The sequence below is a fragment of the Miniopterus natalensis genome, chromosome 13, assembly GCF_054644295.1.
Source record: "Miniopterus natalensis isolate mMinNat1 chromosome 13, mMinNat1.hap1, whole genome shotgun sequence".
NCBI lineage: Eukaryota > Metazoa > Chordata > Mammalia > Chiroptera > Miniopteridae > Miniopterus > Miniopterus natalensis.
In genome coordinates this window covers 33,752,440-33,774,089 of record NC_142093.1, presented here as the reverse complement: position 1 = coordinate 33,774,089, position 21,650 = coordinate 33,752,440, and the positions used below count along the sequence as shown (strand labels likewise).

The 21,650-nt window shown below is 34.0% G+C and overlaps 1 protein-coding gene and 1 pseudogene across 1 annotated transcript in view; one reads left to right on the top strand and one right to left on the bottom strand.

Annotated features, from left to right (window-relative positions):
* Positions 1-21,650, bottom strand: part of EHBP1 (EH domain binding protein 1) — a 272,093-nt gene that overhangs the window by 120,940 nt on the left and 129,503 nt on the right. The window lies entirely within an intron of this gene.
* Positions 570-20,405, top strand: LOC107545937 (large ribosomal subunit protein eL8 pseudogene; annotated as a pseudogene).

The window sequence follows — 21,650 nt, the reverse complement described above, 5'->3', positions numbered from 1 at the left end:
AAAAGCAAATAATGACTTGCTATTATTATGAAACTGTCCTTTACTTCACAAACCTATCGAACTATCTAATGAGGACCTCCACAGACCACACTTTCAGAACACTTAGCAAAGAGGATCAGCATCAAGGCAGATATTTGCTTATTTATTTGATTATGGTATTTATTTTTCTAAAGGCCCTGGACTACGAATTAGATTCATCTTAGTGATGAAATACTCCATGCCCTCTAGTAGAGGTGGACCCAGGACTGATACTAATAGAAATTGAGTGGGAATTCCCCACAATTCATACATTTAACGTATTCAAATTAGAAATCTAGATAGTTGTGGTTTTATGTTATTACATAATAAATGCTACCAGAAATCAATGGCAATTTTTAATAGGTTTTTCTGTATTGAAGTTAAATCTTAAAAATCTGGAAGGAATTAGATGGTGATACAGTATAGCAAAATAGATAATGTGTACACAACTAATAGATGTTGAAGAATACTAAAAACGATTTGCACTGCTGGTTCCTTTCCAATTTTATTGTTTAAAAATCAGCAAGCAAGCAAGCAGGCTTGGGAGTACTATGGAAGCTGTATGCTTGGCCTACAGTGCAGAAGATGATTCCACTGCTATCTGGCAATATCCCTTCCTTCAGGAACACTATGGGTAGGTACTGGAGAGAATGAGCACTCCCTGTAACTGTTAATTATTCCAACCATGCGTAATCTGTGGCCAGCTTCCTCAGCAACAAATAAAATAACTGCTCTGCCCGAACAAGAAGGAAAACAAAACACAGGATTTAATGGGACCCTCCAAAAGTTAATCTAACATCATATAATACAGGAAGTTGTATGTCTTTATTCTCCACTCCTTTAACATACAGGAATGGGTAAAAGTAGGTTTATGGTTACATTCTGACATTCTTTTGAGTTAATAAAGCTATTGTTTATTTAGTTATTTATTTTTAAATTATTATTATTTTTTTTTAGACAGAGAGGAAGGGAGAGGGAGAGAGAGAGAAACATACGTGTTAGAGAAGAACATCAACTTGCTGCCTCCTCCATGCCACCCACTGAGGATCAAGTCAGCAACCCAGGCCTGTGCCCTGACCAGGAACTGAACCAACAACCTTTCGGTGCATGGGACGATGCACAACCAACTGATCCACACCAGCCAGGACTGAGTTAATAAAACTATAGTAATAATCATAACCTGTATGTCTTTTTCCATATGAACACAACTGTAAACCTACCCCTGCTCACCCCTGTGTATACCAGTGGTTTCCAATCATTTACAGCTTTGATCTCACCAAGTACATCATTAAACGCCCTTGTAAAATAAAATGATTTTTTAAATCTCAATACTTTTTTCCAATAAATTTATATGTGTTTCATATATGGTACATTTCATAAAAGTAAAAAAAACCAAAAAAGACTTTTCTTAACATCCATTACATGTTGAAAAGTCTTCCTAAGTTTTAGGAGATTGTTACCTCTCTTCCCCAATATATATACATGCTAGACATCTTGGTTCAAGAGTATTCTGGAAACAAAACAAATCTATCAATGCCAAGAATCATGAACTTTTCTTTTTCAATCCTCACTAACCAAATACATCTCCACCACAAGGATTTTAACATTGCTAAGGAAAGAAGGAAAGCTTAAAAAAACAACTTTAAGAAAATAGCCTAATGCCTTTTTAGAGGAGTGGATGGGGGTCAGAGTCTAGACAAAAGCATTAATAATAACAATAACAAAAACAACAGTAGTAGTAGTAGCAGCAGCTAGCACTTACAGAACTTACTATGTACCGGGCACTATTATGCAGACATTACAGATATTAATGCACTTAATCCTCACAACAGCTCTATGAGATAAGCACTATTATCTCTATTTTATAGATGAGAACACAGAGGGATAGAGAGGTTAAATAACTTGCTCTACTTATTAAAAGGCATAGTCTATGGTTGTGGCAGTGTGATTCCAGGCAAAATATATCACTTATACTTTGTGGTGGCAAAATATACAATTTATGCTTTGTGGTATGATCTCAGGATGGTAAGGATCTTAGAGAAGACTCTGTTCTCTAAAAATCATTCTCTTTATAGCTGACTCAGAACCAAAATATTACCCAGAAAAAACATTGTACCAGAGTCAAAGACCTGAATTCTAGTTTTGGAGATGCAGTTTAAAGAGCTGTGTGATATTACCCTTAATAACATCCATTCTGTTTCCTGGTTTTATCATTTGTAAAACAAACAAACAAAAAAAGAGTGAATTAAGATTCCCTTATTCAATTATAATGCACTAAGCATTTATTAAGTGTTAGGCAATATGCATTACTGAAAACCTGTTTTTACCCATTTAAAGTCTATTTTCCAAGTTAATATCTCACAAGAGGACCCTACAGCTATTTTAACTTGTACTTTAAAACCTGGCATGCCTTTTAAGGATGAAAGAGATGAAACGGAGCCAAAGATGTTGAATGATTTGTCCCATAAGAAAATTTAAGGTAAAACTAGCAAAACCCCTCAGCTATTCTGTCTAATTTTACCAAAAGTGCCTCAAACAACAATGTAGTACATTTTTTCATTCAACAAAACTTTACTTAACATCCATTACATGTTAGGATTGGCAATATAATGAAAGGTAAAACAAGTCTCTTTCTTAAAGAGTTTACAACAGTTGCCATAAAGAACTTAATAAATGGTTGAAGATTTTATTTAAAAATATAGTAAAGTGCTGCACCCCACCCCACCCCAGGGTGTCAATGAATGCCAAATGAGGAACCTGGACTTCTATGTCTACCTGGCAGAACCTCCTATGTTCCTGATGGAGCTCTTTAAAAAAAAGAAAGAAAAAAGCCAACAAAACAGAAGTTTAGATAACATCCAAAGTCTCAGAACATAATATAAAAATCATAACAAGAACCAGGAAAATCCTGAACTGAAAGAAAAAAGAAACAGAAATCAAACAAAATGACTGAGATGTAAGAATTGTCTGAAAAATTCATGAAAATGTTTCAATGAACATTTATATATATGTTTGAAACAAATGAAAAAATTAGAAATTCTCCACAAAGAAGATATAAAGAAGAAGCAAATGGAAAAATTAAAACTAAAACTAAACTAAAATAAAAATAACCAATTGATGGATTAACGGCAGAATGAAAGGGACAGTAGAAAGCATCAGTGAAACTGAAAATAGAACAATAAAAATTACCCAATGAGCAACAGAGAAAAAATACACTGTTAAAAATATGAATAGGTTCTAAGGAACCCGTGAGACTATAAGAAAAAAAATCAAACATTTATGTCTTGGGTTAGAGAAGAGATGAGATAGGGGGTAAGGCTGAAAAGGTGCTTGAAGAAATAATAGCTGAAAACTCCCCAAATTTGTAAAAAGAAAAAAACCTTCATATGCAAAATATTGAGTAAATACCAAACAAGATAAACCCAAACAAATCCATGCAAAGACATCATAGTTAAAATTCTGCAACTAAAAACAAAAAATTCTTGAAAGCAGCCAGAGACAACATTGTATTACCTACTAAGGAAAAACAGCTCAAATGGCAGTGGATTTCTTATCGAAACCATGTTTACAGGAATAAAATGGTACAACATTTTTAAGGGCTAAAACAAAAGAAGAGTCAACCTAGAATCCTATGGGAAGCAAAAATATCCTTTAGGAATGAAAGGAAAACAAGACATCCTCAGATGAAAGAAAACTAAGAGAATCTGTTGCCAGCAGAATTACCCTAAAAAATGGCTAAAGGAAGTTTTCTAAACTGAAAGGAATCAATAAAAGAATATTGGAACATCAGAAATAACATGATAAACAAAACTGTGGATGTACACAATAGACTTCTCCTTTTGACTTTTCTAAATTATGTTTGAAGTTGAAGCAAAAATTATAACACTAATGTGATTCTACACGTGTACTGAAGAAATATTTAACATAATTATATTACAAATGGGAGAACGTAGAGAGACATAATGGAGGTAAAATTTCTATACTTCAATTGGTAAAATGACACCACCAGTAAATTGTGATAAGTTATGTATATATAATATGAAACCCAGAGCAACCACTAAAAAGGCTATATATGAAAAGTCCACATCTAATGTTATAACCAATGGTGAAAAACTAAAAGCTTTTCCTCTAATCAGAATTAAGAGGATGCTCCACCATATCTATTCAACATAGTACTAGAAGTCCTAGCCAGAGCAATTAGGCAAAAAAAAAAAAAAGAAATAAAAAGCATCCTAATCGAAAAGGAAGAAGTAAACCTGATCATGCTGACACCCTGGTGTCAGACATCCAGAACTGTGAGAAATACATTTTTGATGTTTATAAGCCATCCAGTCTATGGTATCCTGTCTCTGATTCTTTGTTTATTAATTTTTATTTATTTATTATTTTTGAGAGAGAGAGATTGATTTGTTGTTCCACTTATTTATGCATTCATTGGTTGGTTCTTGTTTGTGCCCTGACTGGAGATCAAACCAACCACCTTGGCTTATTGGAACGACCCTCTGACCAACTGAGCTACCTGGCCAGGGCCTCTGGTTCTATGTTATAGCTGCCTGAACAGTGTAAGGCAACTTGTATATTAGTTTGCAATAACAAAATACCATAGACAGGGTGGCTTAACAACAGAAATTTACTTTCTCACAGCTCTGGAGGCTAGAAGTAAAAAATCAAGGTATTGGAAGGTTTGGTTTTTCCTAAAGCCTCTTTCCTTGGCTTGCAGATGGCCACCTTCTTGCTGGGTCCTCATGGACCTCCTCTTTGTGCACCCACGTATGGTATCTATTTGTGTACCTAAATTTCTTCTTATAAAGACACCAGTCAGAATAGATTAGGACCTACCCATACAACCTCTAACTTTAATAACCTCTTTAAAGGTCTCACCTCCAAATACAACTACATTCTGAGGTACTTGGAGTTCGGGCTTCAACATACGCATTTTAGTGACACACAATTCAGCCCACAACAGACTAGGTCTAACTCTTCAAGCTCAACAGTAAAATATCAAACACTATAATAAAAAAAAATGGGGAAAATCATTACTAGACATGTTGCTGAAGTGAATACAGAGATGTTAAATAAACTCATGAAAAGATGCTGAATATCATTAGCCTTTAGAGAAATATAAACTAAAGTCACAACGACATATCACCATATACCTATTATAATGGCTAAAATAAAAAAAGAATGGCAACACCAAATGCTGGGGAAGATGTGTAGAAACTGGATCAATCATACAATGCTGGGTATATAAAAAGTTACAGCAACTCTAAGAAAATCAATTGGCAGTTTCTTAAACACTAAACCCACAATTACCCATAAACCAGCAGTTGCACTCCTTGGCATTTATGCCAGGGAAATGAAAATTTATTCCAACAAAAACTTGTACATGAATGTTTATTTTATTTACAATGGCAAAAAATTGGAAACAATTCAGATGTCCTTCACCAGGTGAGTGGTTAAACAAACCGTGGTATATCTATACCATGGAAAACTATAAGCAATATAAAGAAATGAACTAATACATGCAATAACATGGATGACTCTCCAGAGAATTATGTTGAGTGAAAAAAAGCGAGTTCCAAAAGGTTACATACTGTATAATTTCATTTATATAATATCCTTGAATGACAAAATTATAGAAATGGAGAGCATTAGTAGTTGTGGCTATAAAAGGGAAGGTCCGGGTATCCTTGTGGTGATGCAAGTGTTTTTTATCTTGAGTGTATCAGTATCACTATACTGGTTGTGATACTGTACTATAGCTTTGCCAGATATTACCACTGGGGAAAACTCAATATGTGATTTCTCTGTATTATTTTTTACAACTGTGTGTGAATCTATAATTAACTCAGAGTCAAAAGTTTCATTTAAAAATACCATTTCCAACAGTTTTTAAAATATGAAACACTTGAGCATACCTGAACTAAAAATGTGGAATACTTGTATATGAAAACTAAGAAAAATTATTGGGAAAAATTAGAGAAGACCTAAATAAATGGAGAGACATGCTGTGTTCATGGACTGAAGGAATCAACATTGATAAGATGTTAATTCACCCCAAATTGACCTATGGACTCAATTAAATCCCAACTAGAACCTAACAAGTTGATTCTAAAGTTTGCACATATGCAGAACAGCCAAGACAACTTTGAAATACCAAAAGTTGGCAAACTTACACTTTCTGACTTTCAGATTTAGGATAAAGCAACAGTAATCAAGACAGTAAGGTATTAAATAAAGGTAGGTAAACAGATCAATGAAACAGAACAGTGTCTAGAAACTGACCCACACATATACCATCAATTTATTTTCAACAAAAGTGAAAAGGTAATTCAGAAAAGAAAGGATAGTCTTTTCAACAAGTGATGCTAGGATGACTGGATATCCATATGCTAGGAAAGAAAAAGCAACAACAAAAAAAATACACTAAAATCCTTCAATCCATACCTTGCACCATATAAAAAATTTTAACCCAAATGAATCATAGACCTAAACATAAAATCTAAAACTATAAAACTTCCAAATAAAACGTAGGAGAAAACTTTTGAAATCTTGGATTAGACAAAGATTTCTTATATATAATCCCCAAAGCAAGATCGTGTAAATTAAATATATCTTGTATTCATCTACTTCTCTCCACTCCTATTGTCACTACTCTAGTCTCAACTACCATCATCTTTTGCCCAGACTACTACTTCTTTTTCCATTCCCTCCCTACTTCTACCTCTGCAATGTCCAACCATTTTCACAAAAGTGAGTGACCTTTTCAAGCATATATCTGATCACATTACTTCCCCCTCCTTCTCTCCCTTCCACTTAAAAAAAAAAAAAAAAAAAAAATCAATGGGGGAAAAAAGATTTAGCATGTAATTTTAATAAGCCAAATAGACACAAACATTTTATTACTTTTCCTCATACATTTGCTCACTAAGCCCTCTAAAGAACTTTCTGTTACTAATAGTTGAAACATTACCTTATCTCTTTTATTAAATGCCTTTTTATTCAGTTTGGTTCTTTTTTACAGTGCAAAAATCACTCATTACCACAAACTACAATAGCTCGCCTAGGGGACAAATATTATCAGGAACCAGAGGACACCAATATCAAAGAAATCAGTTCTTACAGGATGTACATTTAATATATAATGGGCCCCATGCATTAGATTTGTTTTAAATTAAATCATCTGAAAAGACTATCTATACGTACACTAATAATATTCTTTTAAAAATAAACCAACCTCTATTTTTACATGAAACAAAGCAAAAATAAGATGAAATAAAGTGATTTATATGCAATAACTGTTTAAAAATGTTTCACATAAACCATTCAGAAATAACCTATGGTCTCACTATACATATGATTATTTTGGAGTCTTTTGTTACTTTATATGTAAAACCTAATAAAGTAACTTATGTGCAACATTCAGTTTATCGCCCAAAATGGAATAAATAAGGTGACAGAAAGTAGCCTTCACAAATTTCATTTAGTAGTAATTCTGAGTTTTCTAACCATATCATTTTCTATCCATATTTTTGAAACATTATACATATATAATCTACTATTTTGTAATACAAAAGGAAAATAGTTACAGAAACAGTTTATTTAAAGGACAATGATTTTAAAATTGCAAGATAATTTCATCATAATTACAAAAAACCTGTGGAGGTATTTTGGACTATTTTTACTCCTACATTTTCTATATTTTATAAACTTATTTTTTCCTTTTGCCCTTTCCTTTTCCTTCCCCCACTACAGACACTCTTTAAGCAACACTGCATCAAAAATCCTCCCACGTTCAAAGTCGGCTACATCTGTTGCTCCTTTCCATTGTTGAAAATTCCTGCCTTTATCCTATTTGACTTTATTCATGAAAAGGTCATCCTGAATTCAACAAATGGAGGAGCGATGGCAAAGCACACTATTAAACATGGCTGAGAAAATGATGCTGTAGAACATGTAACTAACGTGCTCACGCTGCCTCAGAGGTACTTGACATATATTGTGTAGGCCCCCAATCCTGAAACCTCCAACATAGAAGTGTTATATGCATTATCACAGTATTTGTTAAACATCATAACAATTATACTAAGGATCTTGATTTTTGGTAGTACACTGCTGTTTCTTTTTTCTTAAACCAACTGTTGAGTGTTCATATTACTAACTGTGCCTACCTTCATAAGCATGAATTAACTGAGAGGATCTACTCTAACCCTATTATCACCATTAGTGTTTGGCAAAAGTAGCCTTTTATTTTCCCCTTGTTCCTCCATAAAATGGCATATCTCATTCTTTTAATTCTTAAAATATGCCAATGAAACGAAATTATTGTATTCAACTTCAAAAATAAGTTTCCAATTAAAATAAGCGGCAAAATGGGTTTGGTTATACCTCAAAACTCTTAAAAAACACTGATTATGAACCACAGCTATAATACATTATGCCTCTGGCCTTTTTCTCAATGCTAAATATAGTTCAAAACTATAATTTGTTGCCATCCATACATACCTGACCAAAACTAGAAGACATTAATAGGAAGATTAAAGTAAGCACTAAAATAAACTTGACTAAAGAAAGATTTATGAGGTGAAGATAATTATTTTTAATATGCTCATAACTCACTATGACTAAAATATGGGAATACTTACTCACATAAGCTTATGTTCAAGTTAAAAAAAGATGCCTACCAACTTAAAAAGAACCAAGTTCAATTAATTTCAGGCAATCAAGGAAAAGGCCCTGATATTCCTATTGCTTAATAAGGAAAAGGAATCTTGTCCATAATGTACTGTATTGTTGACCTTAAGTGAGATTTTTCATATAAGGCAAAACCAAATACAAGATTTTAAAAAAATTACTTAGCTACTTATATGTAAACTCAAACAGCTGTTAAGGATACCTTGCTACTGTTTCATAATGGGCTTTCCTAAACCTATTTTTCTAACTAAGACTCTTTTTAGCAAGTAAATCAGTAAATCGGTTTACAAATTTGCATTTGTCCAAAATGTGGCATACTTATACTAGAAAGCATGTGATGTAATGAATGTCCTAATATTTGCCTCAGTTTCCTTATTTTTATTTATTTATTTTAAAAAAATATATCTTTATTGATTTCAGAGAAAGGAAAGGAGAGGGAGAGAGAGAGATAGAAACATCAATGATGAGAGAGTCATTGATCAAGCCCGCAACCTGGGCATGTGCCCTGACCAGGAATCAAACCCCGATGGCCTGGATCCTAGGTCGATGCTCAACCACTGAGCCATGCCTGGCCAGGCAGTTTCCTTATTTTTAAAATGGGCAACACAACACCCACCTTACCTACTGCATGGTTTTGCATAAGAATGAAATAAATCAAGTATATTTAAAAGCTTTGGAGACTATAAAGAGTTTTATAAATGTAAGGAATTGCTATTATGCAAAGGGAACTTCTGTCAATTGGGCAGCAGTAACATTTCTTTGAAGCAGTGTTCAGTTCATAGGGAAATTAGACTCAAATAAACCAAGGAAAATGTTCTATGTCAAAGAGTCTCACGCTTTCTCATGCCATGATTTTTTTAAAGAAGTTTCATGATTTTCGCAGTTTGGGACAATCATCATCTTAGAGACTCTTCCAGATGGTCCCATCATATATGAATGTAAAATATTTATGACAGAACAAAATGTGGCAGGGGTCCTTTCTCCAAAGCTAATGCTATCTGCTTTCATCCAATTCAGGCCCAGTCTCCAAATCCACACTCAAAAAATTCTAGTAAGGGTTTCATATCTTGCCTGAGTACAAGAACACACACAGTGATTCTGGATGGAAAGGTTCCTTAAGAGATAGGCAGAGAGAGGATACTAGAAAATAACAAAATATTTATGCTGCCTGTTTCTCCTATTAAAATACATCATGCATCTTAAGAGACTATTGGAGCCAGTTTTATTTTCCTTCCATAGGACCGAACAACATCCATTGCCTAAAGATGTTCTTACCCCAACCCAAAGTTCAGTACCTCATGCCCTTGTTTTCTATGTTGTCTGAAGTAGGGTAGACCCTCAGCTCCTGAATTTATAACACAAATATCTTCCCTGTGAAATTCAGAATTAATGAGTTTTTCCCTGGGAAGCCTCAACAGGCCAGCATCTCCTGATCACCCTAAGTTCGGACATCCTTGAAGAGGGTTTATGGGTCATTCTCTTACAGTCAGCATTTTTGTTTCTTACACAGATTTTAATTTTAATTGCTGTATTTCACAAAATCTGTAACTTTGCTAATTTCTTGAAAAAGGCAAGACCAATTTCACTGTTAATTCTGATATCCATGTATAGGTGCATGATTGAGATGGAAGAAGAGGAGTAGAAAGAATGTAGGAAGAAGGGGGAGCACATCGGCACAAAGAATAAAAATGGCAATAAATATCTATCAATAATAACCTTAAATGTAAAGGGATTAAATGGTCCAAGGAAAAGATGTAGGGTAGCTGAATGGGTAAGAAAACATGACCCATTTATGTCCTGTCTAAAAGAGACCCACCTCAGAACAAAAGACTCACATAGTATGAAGGGATAGAAAAAAATTTTTTCCATGCAAATGGAAATGAAAATAAAGCTGGGGTAGCAAGACTTATATTTGACAAAACAGACTTAAAAACAAAAGCCATAACAAGAGACAAAGAAAGTCACTACATAATACTAACGGGATCTATCCAACAAGAGGATATAACCCGGGTAAGCATATATGTACCCAATATAGAAGCACCTAAATATATTTAAAAAAAATCTTGGAGGACTTCAAGGGAGAGATCAACAGCAATACAGTCATAGTAGGGGACTTTAACACCCCATTGACAACAATGGATAGATCTTCCAGACAATAAAATCAACAAGGAAACAGCGACCTTAAACAACACACTAGATCAGATGGATTTAATATTTACAGAACATTTCATCCCAAAGCAGCAGAATATACATTCCTCTCAAGTACACATGGGACATTCTCAAAGACAGATCACATGTTAAGACACAAAATAAGTCTTAACAAGTTCAAGAAGAATGAAATCATAGTATCTTCTTGGGTCATGTGGCATGAACTAGAAATCAACTACAATAAAACCACTCAAAAACATTCAAACACATAGAGGCTAAATAGCATGTTATTAACCAATAAATGGGTCAACAATGAGATCAAGGTAAAAATAAAAAACTTCCTGGAAACAAATGAAAATGAACACAACTACTCAAATTCTATGGGACACAGCAAGAGCAATGCTGAGAGGGAAGTTCATAGCATTACAGGTGTACCTCAAAAACAAGAAAAATCTCAAACAATCTAACCCTACAACTAAAATAATTAGAAAAAGAACAGCAAGAAAAGCCCAGAGTAAGTAGAAGGAAAGAAATAATAAAGATCAGAGAGGAAATAAATAACAGAGAGATTTTAAAAAAGTACAAAAGATCAATGAAACCAAGAGCTGGTTCTTTGAAAAGATAAACAAGATTGGTGAATCTTTAGCCACTCTCAACAAGAAATGAAGAACAACTATATGCCAACAAATTGGACAACCTGGTCAAAATGGACAAATTCCTAAAACATACAAGCTCACAAAACTCAATCAGGAAGAATCAGAAAACCTGAATAAACCAATAACAACTAACGAAATTGAAGCAGTAAAAAAAAAACAAAAAAAACCTCCCAGTAAACAAAGTCCTGGGCCAGATGGTTTCACAGAGGAGTTTTATCAAACATTCAAAGAAGAACTAATACATATCCTCCTCAAACTATTCCAAAAAATTCAGTAGGAATGAAGACTTCAAAGCTCTTTTTACAAGGGAGCATTATCCTAATCCCAAAACTGGATAAAGACACTACAAAAAAAGAAAATTATAAGCCAATATTCATGATGAACATAGATGCTAAAATCCTCAACAAAATATTAAGGTCAGGAAGAAGACAGGGATGTCTGCTTTCACCACTCCTATTGAAAATATTACAGGAAGTCCTAGCCATGGTGATCAGACACAAAGAAAAAATAAAAGGTATCCAAATTGGAAAGGAAGAAGTAAAACTGTCATTATTTGCAGATGACATGATATTGTACATAGAAAAACCCTAAAGATTCTACCAAAAACTAGTAGATTTAATAAATAAATTGGGCAAAGTAACAGGATACAAAACTAAAATTCAGATATCAATGGCATTTTCATACACAAATAATGAACTCTCAGAAGAGAAAATAAAACAACAATCCCATTTACCATTGCAACAACAAAAAAATATGATACCTGGGAATAAACTTAACCAAGAAAGTAAAAGACCTGTACTCAGAAAACTATAGGACATTGAAAAGATCAAAAGAGGAAGATACAAACAAGTGAATGCATATACCATGTTCATGGATTGGAGGAATTAACATCATTAAAATATCCATACTACCCAAAGCAATCTATAGATTCAACTCAATCCCTATTAAATTATCAATGGCATATTTCACAGATCTAGAACGACTATTCCAAAAATTTGCATGGGACCAAAGAAGACCCTGAGTAGCTTCAGCAATCTTGATAAATAAGAACACAGTTGGAGGGAATACAACACAGACTATCAAACAATACTACAAAGCCATTGTAATTAAAAGAGCTTGTTACTGGCACAAGAACAGGCTTAGACACCAATGGAACAGAACAGAAAGCCCAGATATCGACCCACGCCAATTTGTCAAAGGATGCAAAAGCACACGATGTAGTAAAGATAGTCCCTTCAATAAATAGTATTGGAAAATTGGGCAGGTACACGCAAAAAAACTGAAACTAGACCACCAGCTTACACCATGCACAAGAATAAACTCAAAATAGGTAAAAGACTTAAATGTAAGTTGTGAAACCATAAAAATCCTAAAAGAAAACATAGGCAGTAAAATCTCAGATATCTCACATAGCAGTATTTTCACAGATATATATCCTAGGCAAGAGAAACAAAGGAAAAAATAAACAAATAGGACTACAACAAAATAAAACACTTCTGCACAACAAAAGAAACCACCAACAAAATGAAAAGGAAGCCCATTGTATGGGAGAACATATTTGCCAGTGATACATCTGAGAGGGGTTAATTTCCAAATTACATGAAGAACTCACACAACTCAACACCAGGAAGACAAACAACCCAATTAAAAAATTGGCAAAGGACCTGAATAGACACTTCTCCAAAGAGGACATACAGATAGCCAACAGACATATTAAAAAATGCTCAATATCACTAATCATCAGAGAGATGCAAATTAAAACTACAATGAGGTATCACCTCACACCTGCCAGAATGGCTACCATCAATAAATCAACAAACAAGAAGTGCTGGCAAAGATGTGGAGAAAAGGGAACCCTAATACTCTGCTGGTGGGAATGCAGACTGGTACAGTCACTGTGGAAAACAGCATGGAGTTTCCTCAAAAAATAAAAAATGGAACTGCTGTTTAACTTAGTGGTCCCACTTCTGGGAATATATACTAAGAATCGCAAAACACCAATCAGAAAGAATACATGCATCCCTATGTTTATAGCAGCATTATTTACAATAGCTAAGATCGGGAAACAGCCCAAGTGTCCATCAGTGGATTAGTGGATAAAAAAGATGTGCTATGCCCAGCCGGGCATGGCTCAGCAGTTGAGCATCGACCTAGGATCCAGGAGATTGCAGTTCGATTCCCTGTCAGGGCACATGCCCAGGTTGCGGGCTTGATCCCTAGTTGGGGGTGTGCAGGAGGCAGCCGATCAATGATGACTCTCTCATCATTGATGTTCTCTCTCTCTCTCCCTCTCCCTTCCTCTCTCTGAAATCAATAAAGATATATTTTTTAAAAGATGTGCTACATTTACACAATGGAATACTATGTAGCTTTAAAAAAAAAGATCTCTTACCCTTTGAGACAGCATGGAGGGACCTAGAGAATATTATGCTAAGGGCAATTAGCCAGTGAGAAAAAGACAAGTATCACATGATCTCACTTATATGTGGAATCTAATAAACAAAATAAACTAATGACAAAATAGATCCAGAGACTTGGGAACATGGAACAGACTGATGAATCTCAGAGGGAAGGGGATGGGGGGGGGGGGGGTCGGAAAGAGATTAACCAAAGAACTTATGTGCACACATGCATAACCCACGGAAACAGACAATGGTCATAGAAAAGTGACACTTGTATTGAAAAATGTATTTTAGAAATTTCCATGAATATCTTTTATTGTTAATGTTTATCAAAGTTATGACTGCTGCTCATGAAAATTATAAAGTGCACATATGTTGAGGTGAGTTAATATTTTCAAAGTTGGGACACATACCAATAATAACTTTGGTTATATATCCTCTAAAGCCTCATTCAAATATCCTCTAAAGCATCATTCAAATATTATTAATATAGAACTGATAATACTTTGCACATGGTATGTTAATTTGTATTAAGCAAATATGTTAAAGATATTTTTTCTTTCCAAAAAGATTAGAGGTGTTCAATAGTAAACACATTTTTCCCCCTGAGGGGATAAAAGCAAATGTAAAATAATTTCTATATTAAAATATATTTTTTAGTCAATTCTAAATTTGTGAGAATAGTATGGGTTAAAATGAGAATAACATCTGCTGTATAAATTTTTGTCAAGTAAGTTAAAAAAGTTAACATTTTAAAGAAATATATATAAGGGGAACAATATATAATTAAACTTTTTAAAATTATGTGAAAACCTTAAGTGCACATTACTTATATATTTAACTTATAAAATCAGGCCAAATGAAGTCCTCTACTTAATAATTCAAGTTATGCTGAGTACATGAATGAAAGAATTGTTTTTGTATTAGAAATAAAACCAAAACTTAGCTATGTTAAAACCTAAGTTTTCCAAAGGCAATTAAGAGGTAAATACTAGAGTTTCCACTACAATAGCATCTGGTGGTGGTAAAGAAACAGCTTTAAGATTTTTATCCAAATTATTATATCACAGAATTAGAAATTATAATATAGTAAACATAAGCAATTATCTCTTGAGCTTCACAAGGCATTCTGGGTATAAGAATGGTCTCAAACTGTGAAATTTCGTTCTAGAACATAAATATATTTTATTGTAAAATAATACTATAAAGTTTACATTCCCAAAGAATTATTAATTTATTCACAATGTATTTTCAATTATTAGTTTTGCTTCTCAATAAGATCACTATTAGAGGGGTTTTGTCTCGCTTTAAAGGTCTTCTTTCTGTAGCACTATGCTGAATGCTAGTAAAAGCATTTTTTTAAAAAAGGACAAAAAGATTCCTGAGTTATAAACTTAAGACCTAACGTAATGATCTAACTACATTCAGGTTTGCAAAGGAAATGCTCACACACCCTTAATGATAATGGCACTAATGGTGCCAATATATAGTGTATATGTTAATCCTTAGATTACAACTCTTAATCCAAGTATTAAAGAGTTTATACGTCCCACAGTAGTTGGCCCTTCTGTACATAAGCCAGTTAAAGAATACCTATTACCACTGAAAATATGTCCTAACTTCTTGTTTTAGTGCCATGAAAACAGACAGTAAAAGAATATTAAGCCATTTTATGATACCTAGTTGCTCCATTAACTCAATTGTACTGTGATTGCTTTTGAGACTCTTCTCCAAGTTCAAACATGTCAGTCTTGTTCTTCAAGCCTTTCAAGTTGGGACTCATGTTAAAAAACAGTGCCAAGCAAAAAGTTTAAGGAAAATAAAACCTTCATAGAAATGATCAGAGGAGCTCAACTTGATTGTAAATATCTTCCTCACCAACACAAGTAGGAAAACAAAACATGTTCAATACATTTATAGTTTATATTCTGTTCATATTTTCTTCTCTGATCTATGCATTACTACAAAGTGTACACAGGGGTGGGCAAAAGTAGGTTTACTGTGTGTTGCCTTCCACTGATTCCACTGTGCATCTAAACTTACATCAAGAATAAACTCTGTGTTTCAAATACAACTGTAAACCTACTTTTACCAACCCGTGTATTAATTTTCAAATATATAGGTTTGCTCTACTTATTGTTTTGTTCCTGATTTCTAGATTAATTGCACTATGGGCAGCAAACATAATTTCAACCCTGAAATTTATGGAAAACTTACTTTAGAGCCTAAGATATAGTTAGTTTTTGTAAATAAATGACTTCTGTAGTTGCATAGTGTAATATTTTATGGGGTCAAAATTGCTAATTGAGTCTTTAATCTTACTGGGTTTTTTAGTCAGCCTATTCCATCAATTATATAGAGATGTGCTATGATTGCTCACTATAAGATAAATTATCTGTTTCTCCTTGTAGTTCTTTCAAAGTTAGCTTTGTATATTTTGAGAATATGTTATTAGATAAATATAAGTTAAAAAGTTGTACTTCCTGGTGAATTGAACCTTCTATCATGATGTGGTAATCAGCTTTACATACAATAATGCATTTAACTTTAAAACCTATTACATTTGATATTAATAGGGCTAATTGATTTTCTTTTGGTTGCTTTCATGGTAAATCTTCTTTCAGTCTTCTAAGTTCAATCTTTCAGATATCTATTTTTAGATGTGTATAGTTAGTTTTAAAAAAAAATCCAGGCTGATAATCTTTGTTTTTAAGTGCAACATTTAGCCCATTTTGATTTAATATAATTACTAATAATTTGAGTTTAAGTCTATTAAATTATTTCAAGTTTTCTATTTGTTCCAACCACTTCATGTTTATTTTTCTCTCCTTTTATTGAATTTATCTCCTTTTAAAAAATTACTATTATTTCTAAAAATCCTTCCTCTATTTCCTCTTCTAGTTTGAAAGTTATATACATCATGTTTCTACCCCTTTAGTAGTAGTTGCCCTAAAAATTACAACATGCTTACTTAACTAATCAATGTCTAAAGAGCAGTCAACCAATACCTTTATCCTTCTCAATAATATAAGGATTTTAGAATACATTAGTAAACTTATCCTTATTTCCAGCTTATAAATTACTGTCGTCACATATTTTAATTCTCTTTTATTTCAACCCACCATGAGTTGTTTTTTACATTGTCAATTTGTTTAATTTATCCACATATTTGCCATTGTATGATATTTCTTGAATTCCTGTCCTCCTAATGAATATTTTCCATCTGCCCGTTAAATGTTTTAGTATTTCATTTAGGAAGGGTCTGCTGGTAACAAACTTAGCTGTCCAGAAACATGTTTATTTTTGTTCTCATTCTTAAAAAATATTTTCACTGGACATACAATTCTAGATTGGCATTTATTTTCTTTCCTCATGTGGATGATAACATCAAACTGTCTCTGGCTTCTAATTGATGTTGCTGAGAAATCAACAGTATTCCTTTTAAGGTATTTTGGCTTTTCCCCACCCTTGGGCTAATTAAAAATCCTCTTATTTTCTTCCTTTCTTTCCTTTCTTTCCTTTCTTTCCTTTCCTTTCCTTCCTTCCTTCCTTCCTTCCTTCCTTCCTTCCTTCCTTCCTTCCTTCCTTCCTTCCTTCCTTCCATCTATCCATCTATCTATCTGTCATCTATCTATCTATCTATCTATCTATCTATCTATCTATCTATCTATCTATCTATCTATCATCTATCTATCTATCTATCATCATCTATCTATCATCTATCTATCTATCTATCTATCTATCTATCTATCTATCATCTATCTATCTATCTATCTATCTATCTATCTATCTATCTATCTATCTATCATCTATCTATCTATCTATCTATCTACCATCATCTATCATCTGTCTATCTATCATCAATCAATCAATGTTCTTCTGAAGTTTCACTATGAGGTCTCTGGGTTTGGTGTTCTTTTATCCTGATTGGGATTTGGTAGGCTTCTTGAATCAGCAGACTGTATCTTTCATCAGTTATGAAAATCTCTCAGACATTATCTTTTCAAATACAATCTCTGTTCTACTCTTTCTTTTCCTTCTCAGAGTATTCTTAAAATTATACTACATCTTACTCAATCCTTCAGGTTTTTCTAGAAACATTTTATGTGAAAAATTTCAATGCCAGAACAAATATTATAATAGCCCCCATGTAACCACCAGCTTCAAAAGCTATCAACATTTTTTCCAATTTTGTTTTGTCATGCTCTCCAAGTACCATCCCCCACAGACACACATTTGTTTTTCTTCTAGAGCCTTTTAAAGCAAATCCCAGAGTCCTATATTTCAACAGTAAATAATCCAGTATATATCTCTAAAAGATAAGTACATTTAAAATCTGTAATTCTCCTTCTTCCCTCCTCCACTTCTGCCAAGCTATTCATTTGTTAAAGAATTGGATCATTTGTCCTGGAGAATTTCCCACATTCTGTTTTGGTTGATTGCATCTTCATGGTGTCATTTCACATATTCCTCTACCTGAAAGTATTTCTTGTAAACTGGTAGTTATTACATCTAGTGGCTTGACTAGATCTAAGTTTAATTCTTTGGCAAGAATCCTTTATAAATAGTTCTATATACTTTCTATTACAATATATCAGGAGGCACAAAATGACTGCGCATCTTACACTTAATGATAACTACAGCTGAGTATTGTCAATCTGATCCATTCATCTATTATAAGACTTTTCCTCTAATGTTTTAGAAGCTATGTTGGCTTGTTGCTAGATCCATTATTTCATTAGAGATTATAAAATGGTGAATTTTCTTATGATATCATTCCTTGTGTACTTCACAGCTAAAATTCTTCTATGAGGAAGAACTTTCCCTCATCAGCTATTTAATTATCTTGGAATACACTACATTAAGGAAAGTCAGGATAAATACTTGACTCTTTATCAATTTATACAATATGAGTTGTTGACCTAGCAACCTCCCGAACTCAACTATTTGGGTATTAATATTAGGAATTCATGAATTTTTATATATTTGATGTTTTTCAATCCTTTTGCAGATATTGATTCTTTTTTAATTATGTAAACATGCTCTACTGTCTCTAGCATTTAATGTTACAAAAGCATCTTATGGTAAAATCTTTCCTTCGTAGATAATCTGCCTTTGAAAATCAAAACTACTATCAGGATACGTTTATATTTGTATCTCATTCCATTCATCCCTGCCTGGTACTCATGAGTCCTTTTACTCTAAATACTCAAGTCTTTCTTCAGCTCACATAAGTTTCCTTCTTCTCTTTCTCTAATAAATTATTTTCCTTACCTGTTCTCATATCTACAATCCCCATTATAAATAGGGAATTTCCTAACTCTGTCCTTTATTCTTATTTTTCCTCCCATTATTTTAATCTCTTCACTTTTCACCTTGAATTGTAAAGATAATTTTTCAAGTTTGTTTTCTAATTCAGTAACTTGATGTTCTACAAGAGTCTATCAAGTGTTTATAGTTTTTAAATTTGAAAATTTATTTTTTCATATCCAAGAGCTCTTTCCTATGCTCAAATGATTACTTTTTACCATCTTTTGGGGGAAAATTCAAACCTACAGAAAAGTTGCAAACATAGTACAACAAAAACCCATATATTCTTTATCTCGATTTACCCATGATTAATATTTTGATTCAGAACATTATTTGTTGTGACTACTTGCTCTTGTTTCATTTATTTTCTTTTTATTTTATTAAAAAATTTTCACTCTCTCCTCCTGCTGCCCAAGGAAAAGAAGGCTAAGGGGAAGAAGGTGGTGCCAGCCCCTGCTGTAGTGAAGCAGCAGGAGGCCAACAAGGTGGTAAATTCTGTTTGAGAAAAGGCCCAAGAATTTTGGCATTGAACGGGGCATCCAGCCCAAAAAGGAGCCTCACCTGCTTTGTTAAATGGTCCTGCTACATTCAGCTGCAGTGGCAAAGGACTATATAAGCGTCTGAAAGTTCCTCCTGCAATTAGCCAAACAGCTACTCAACTGCTTAAGCTGGCCCACAAGTGCAGACTATAGACAAAGCAAGAAAACAAGTAGAGACTGTTGGCCTGGGCTGAGAAAAAAAACTGCTGGCAAAGGGGATGTCCCCACCAAGAGGCTACCTGTCCTTCGGGCAGCGGTTAACACTGTCACCACCTTGGTGGAGAACAAAAAGGTTCGGCAGTAGTGACTGCACATGACATGGATCCCATTGAGCTTGTTGTCCACCTGCCTGCCCTGTGCCATAAGATGGGGGCTCCCTACTGCATTATCAAGAGGAAGGCCAGGCTGGCGCATCTAGTCCACAGGAAGACCTGCAACACTGTGACCTTCACAGAGGTTAACTCAGAAGACAAAGGAGCTCTGGCTAAGCTGGTGGAAGCTATCTGGACCAATTATAATAACAGATATGATGAAATCTGGTGCCACTGGGGAGGCAGAGTTCTGGGACAAAGTCAGTGGCTCACACTGCCAAACTGAAAAGGGCAAAGGCTAAATAATTAGCCAGCAAACTGGGCTAAGTATACACTGTTGAGTTTTCTGTACATAAAAGCAATAAAAATTCTCATTAAAAATTTTTTTCAATTACAGTTGACATACAGTATTATTACAGTTTCAGGTGTACAATATAGTGATTAGACATTTATATAACTAATGAAGTGATCACCCCAGTAAGTTTAGTATCCATCTGAAACTAAATAGCTATTACAATATCACTGGCTATATTTTCTATGCTGTCACATTAAATCCCTGTGACTTTTTATAACTGGCAACGTGTACTTCCTATCCCTTCACCTTTTTCACCTAGTATCCCAATCCCCGGCCCACCTCTGGGAACCATTAGTCTGAGTAACAGAACCCTTGACTTTTAGCTGGGTAGTACAATTGCCCAGAATAAAGATTCACTTTCTAGTCTCTCTTGCTAGAGATAGGTGTCACTATTTTTTGTCCTTTCTTCTTGTTGAATGGAATGGAGCACATTGGCTCTGGCTCAAGCAGCCACCTTGAGCCACAAGGTAGAAATCTATGCTGAGGATGGTGGATCAGCAAACTAGGAGACAGGATCCCTGATGACTTAGTGAGGCTATTGTATTAGCTCTGAACTTTTAACATTTCAAAGACAGAAATAAATTTTTCTTTTATTTAAATTGTCATTTGGGGCTTCCTATAGCCCATAGGTAATCCTAATTCCAACTGAAATTACATTAACCATAGGCCCATGTGATTAATAAGATTTTAAACCCAGTAACCCCTCTTCTGGGTATCTATCCCAAAAATATGAAAACATTTACTCATAAAAATATGACCAGCTGGCGTGGCTCAGCAGCTGAGCATCAATCTATGATCCAGGAGATCATGGTTCAAGTCCCAGGCAGGGCACATGCCTGGGCTGTGAGCTCAATCCCCAGTGAGGGAGTTGCAGGAGGCAGTTGATCAATGACTCTCTCTCATCACTGATGTTCCTCTCTCTGTCTCCCTTCCTCTCTCTGAAATCAATCAATCAATCTATATATATATATATATATATATTTTTTTTTTTTTAAATACACACACACACATATATATACACCTCTGCTTGTTGAAGCATTATTCACAGTGGCCAAAACATGGAAACAATTGAAATGCCCTGTGATAAATGACTGGATAAACAAAATGTGGTACATATATAAATAATGGAATACTATTCAGTTATAAGAAAAGATGAAATACTACCATTTGCAACAACATGGATGGATCTCGAGAATATCATGCTAAGCGAAAAAGTC